The sequence below is a fragment of the Schistocerca piceifrons genome, unplaced genomic scaffold (assembly GCF_021461385.2).
Source record: "Schistocerca piceifrons isolate TAMUIC-IGC-003096 unplaced genomic scaffold, iqSchPice1.1 HiC_scaffold_1143, whole genome shotgun sequence".
NCBI classification, from domain to species: domain Eukaryota; kingdom Metazoa; phylum Arthropoda; class Insecta; order Orthoptera; family Acrididae; genus Schistocerca; species Schistocerca piceifrons.
Window position 1 is genome coordinate 10,001 of NW_025726954.1, and position 5,000 is coordinate 15,000.

The window sequence follows — 5,000 nt, forward strand, 5'->3', positions numbered from 1 at the left end:
AGAGTTATAACAGACCGAGCCCCACTGCATGAGGGGAGTCTTTGTCACTAATGTACACAGATGGAACATTTTGGACTGGAACCAGATTACCCGTACACACGGCGCTGATTAGTAATCAATGCAGAGCCATCAAACTACAGAATATATATACAACTGTCCGTATACATGCTGAAAGAGTCTGCCCACAATGGGAACCACACGTCAGCCAGCCACTCTGATCACGCACCACTCTCTGCTTCTAACGGGCGCACATACAATATGTAAGCACCAGCATGGAACAACATCCAGTGCATCCTCTCCGCCACATTACACAATCCACACTATCACAACCAGACCAGGAGGTCCATGCGGAAAATACAATATCCCACCCTTTCGACATCCACCATTGCGCAGATCAGGCACCAACACCCACACATGTCCTATACAACGGTGCACCCAACATCACAATAGTACCTCCTGTCACAGCGCACAAACAATGACATGAGTCAAAGACACAGGTCTGACACAAGCATAGAATTGGAGCGCCGCCTCTAATAAGCCAAAGGTGCATCCTGACGTGACAAATCTGATCATGTCACAAGCATTCACTTACTATAATCACTATCAACGAACCTGCCGCCCCCGCCCCCCCCTACACCTTTCCTTACAACAACGTGTAACCTAACCTAACCTAACCTATGTTGTACCTTAACCTAACCTATGTTGTACCTTAACCTAACCTATGTTGTACCTTAACCTAACCTATGTTGTACCTTAACCTAACCTATGTTGTGCCTTAACCTAACCTATGTTGTGCCTTAACCTAACCTATGTTGTGCCTTAACCTAACCTATGTTGTGCCTTAACCTAACCTATGTTGTGCCTTAACCTAACCTATGTTGTGCCTTAACCTAACCTATGTTGTGCCTTAACCTAACCTATGTTGTGCCTTAACCTAACCCATGTTGTGCCTTAACCTAACCCATGTTGTGCCTTAACCTAACCCATGTTGTGCCTTAACCTAACCCATGTTGTGCCTTAACCTAACCCATGTTGTGCCTTAACCTAACCCATGTTGTGCCTTAACCTAACCCATGTTGTGCCTTAACCTAACCCATGTTGTGCCTTAACCTAACCCATGTTGTGCCTTAACCTAACCCATGTTGTGCCTTAACCTAACCCATGTTGTGCCTTAACCTAACCCATGTTGTGCCTTAACCTAACCCATGTTGTGCCTTAACCTAACCCATGTTGTGCCTTAACCTAACCCATGTTGTGCCTTAACCTAACCCATGTTGTGCCTTAACCTAACCCATGTTGTGCCTTAACCTAACCCATGTTGTGCCTTAACCTAACCCATGTTGTGCCTTAACCTAACCCATGTTGTGCCTTAACCTAACCCATGTTGTGCCTTAACCTAACCCATGTTGTGCCTTAACCTAACCCATGTTGTGCCTTAACCTAACCCATGTTGTGCCTTAACCTAACCCATGTTGTGCCTTAACCTAACCTATGTTGTGCCTTAACCTAACCTATGTTGTGCCTTAACCTAACCCATGTTGTGCCTTAACCTAACCCATGTTGTGCCTTAACCTAACCCATGTTGTGCCTTAACCTAACCCATGTTGTGCCTTAACCTAACCCATGTTGTGCCTTAACCTAACCCATGTTGTGCCTTAACCTAACCCATGTTGTGCCTTAACCTAACCCATGTTGTGCCTTAACCTAACCCATGTTGTGCCTTAACCTAACCCATGTTGTGCCTTAACCTAACCCATGTTGTGCCTTAACCTAACCCATGTTGTGCCTTAACCTAACCCATGTTGTGCCTTAACCTAACCCATGTCGTGCCTTAACCTAACCCACGTCGTGCCTTAACCTAACCCACGTTGTCGCCTAACGTAACCCACGTTGTCGCCTAAACCTGCTCTGTAATTGTTATACGACTCGTTCAATTAGTGTAGTGTTGCCCACCCGCAACCCTCGCAATATAGTTCGCTACTCGCACTCCCCGCTCCCCTGTGTATCGCTTCATGTTAAACACCTTGCAAGTCTTGCTCACTTTCCACATGCTCCTGCTGTACACTGTAATGTGGATGGCAGCAGGACGTACATGCCGCCCCTCCCCACGTCCCCACCTTGCCCCCTGCCTTCGCAAGCTGGTTGGTGAGAACTTTGCATGTTCAATGCCCTCCGCATGCGACGTACTCAGGCTACGTTGTGGTGCGGCCTGTGTCAACTGTCCGCTAATGTCGTACGCGTAAACCACAATCTGTACTGCACATTCGTCCTTATGTACTGAATGATACATCGTGGCACATGTGTGACCGTACAACGACTGCGCCCAAAAACGGCGGACCATACAGTGCAAATATTGTGCACGCAGCTACGTGTCGTCTCCCTATGAGAGCTGGATTGCAGTGTGGTACGCCATAGAGACGTGTGGGAGGAACGGACGCCGTGGATGGCGATCAGCATGAGCTGTCTGTTGATGTATTCGGACCTAGTCGTCTCTCCTCACACACCGTGATGGCATGGTGCACCGCGTTCCATATCTGCGACATGCTACAGAGGCCGGTTGACAGTCGTTCGAGCAATGGACATCGCATACGTACGGGGGCCACCTTCCACGTATTGTCTAGGCGTGCACATTTTGTTGCGTGTATGTGGGCAGACGTAGTGTGGCGTGACACCTGACACAGGCATGCAATAATCGTGGAAGTTGCAAATGGCGATGGACGCCTGCGTTTTCTGGTGAAGTTACGCAAATGAACAAATGGTAACCTGTTGTGGTGCGGTTGTTCTCGCTAGGGGTGAATCGGTGATGGCGACGATAGGTTGAGGTACTAACCGGTTGTTCCAGCGATACCCACCATGCCGACGAAACTGAACGGCATCTGGGTGTGAAGCGATACGCGGCGGTGGCTGGGTGGGACCGTCCCCGGCCGGTGAGGGGGCGCCTCCCGGCGTGCTGGCCGCGCGGTGCGTGGGCGCACGCGCTACAGCCGGCTGGTGGGGGCGGCCAGTGGCAGGCGCGCCGGCCGACGGACGCGGCAGGCGTCGCAGCTGCGCGCCGGCGCACCCTGCGCGCGGCGCCGTGCGGCCAAAGTAGGTCCTCGCGGGCCCGGTGCGAAGCGCGGTGGACATCTTCAGTGTGCTGGTCCGATTGAGGACTGTGTGCGTTGAGGATGCGCTGCCGCCCGGCGCTCGGCGCCGCGACGCCGTCTGCTGCTCGGTCGCCCCAGCGGTTCTCGCTGGTGGTTTGTATCGCAGCTGTGCGGATGTGTTGGCGCGTGCGCTGTGCTGGGAGAGTTCGCTTCGGCACCCAAGTGGGGCTTTTGTCCTTCTGTGGCGCTGGCGTTGGAGCTGCCGGTCACCGTAGGTGGCGCGTGTTGTCTCCCGCCGGCAATGCCACGACAGCACGCTCCCGGGCCTCTGTCGGCAGCGGCAAGCTCAGTTGGGAGCACGGGTGGTCGCACCGAAAGCGTCTACTCGCCTAACTCCGGGCGATTGCGCCTCTCTCGAACCCGACCAAGTACTTGGGACGGCGCTGCGCGCCGCCGGGACCTGAGAGGGTTTCGAGGTGTATTGTGCAGGGGAGCTCAGCCTCCTCCTGTTTGCAGAATGATTGAGCGGACGCTTGCGTGTTCGCGCGGGCCCCCGGGACACACTCCCGGGCGGCCGGCTGCTCAGCTCTAGTTGACGCAGCTCCCTGGTTGATCCTGCCAGTAGTCATATGCTTGTCTCAAAGATTAAGCCATGCATGTCTCAGTACAAGCCGCATTAAGGTGAAACCGCGAATGGCTCATTAAATCAGTTATGGTTCCTTAGATCGTACCCACGTTACTTGGATAACTGTGGTAATTCTAGAGCTAATACATGCAAACAGAGTCCCGACCAGAGATGGAAGGGACGCTTTTATTAGATCAAAACCAATCGGTCGGCTCGTCCGGTCCGTTTGCCTTGGTGACTCTGAATAACTTTGGGCTGATCGCACGGTCCTCGTACCGGCGACGCATCTTTCAAATGTCTGCCTTATCAACTGTCGATGGTAGGTTCTGCGCCTACCATGGTTGTAACGGGTAACGGGGAATCAGGGTTCGATTCCGGAGAGGGAGCCTGAGAAACGGCTACCACATCCAAGGAAGGCAGCAGGCGCGCAAATTACCCACTCCCGGCACGGGGAGGTAGTGACGAAAAATAACGATACGGGACTCATCCGAGGCCCCGTAATCGGAATGAGTACACTTTAAATCCTTTAACGAGTATCTATTGGAGGGCAAGTCTGGTGCCAGCAGCCGCGGTAATTCCAGCTCCAATAGCGTATATTAAAGTTGTTGCGGTTAAAAAGCTCGTAGTTGGATTTGTGTCCCACGCTGTTGGTTCACCGCCCGTCGGTGTTTAACTGGCATGTATCGTGGGACGTCCTGCCGGTGGGGCGAGCCGAAGGCGTGCGACCGCCCCGTGCGTGCTCGTGCGTCCCGAGGCGGACCCCGTTGAAATCCTACCAGGGTGCTCTTTATTGAGTGTCTCGGTGGGCCGGCACGTTTACTTTGAACAAATTAGAGTGCTTAAAGCAGGCAAGCCCGCCTGAATACTGTGTGCATGGAATAATGGAATAGGACCTCGGTTCTATTTTGTTGGTTTTCGGAACCCGAGGTAATGATTAATAGGGACAGGCGGGGGCATTCGTATTGCGACGTTAGAGGTGAAATTCTTGGATCGTCGCAAGACGAACAGAAGCGAAAGCATTTGCCAAGTATGTTTTCATTAATCAAGAACGAAAGTTAGAGGTTCGAAGGCGATCAGATACCGCCCTAGTTCTAACCATAAACGATGCCAGCCAGCGATCCGCCGCAGTTCCTCCGATGACTCGGCGGGCAGCCTCCGGGAAACCAAAGCTTTTGGGTTCCGGGGGAAGTATGGTTGCAAAGCTGAAACTTAAAGGAATTGACGGAAGGGCACCACCAGGAGTGGAGCCTGCGGCTTAATTTGACTCAACACGGGAAACCTCACCAGGC

The 5,000-nt window shown here is 52.7% G+C and overlaps 1 non-coding gene across 1 annotated transcript in view; it reads left to right on the forward strand.

Moving 5' to 3' along the window:
* Positions 1-3,688: 3,688 nt before the first annotated feature.
* LOC124728253 overlaps positions 3,689-5,000 on the forward strand; it is a 1,909-nt gene continuing 597 nt past the window's right edge. Inside the window, exon 1 of the ribosomal RNA XR_007007272.1 lies at positions 3,689-5,000. This exon is cut by the window's right edge and continues 597 nt beyond it. This is a non-coding gene — a ribosomal RNA (small subunit ribosomal RNA).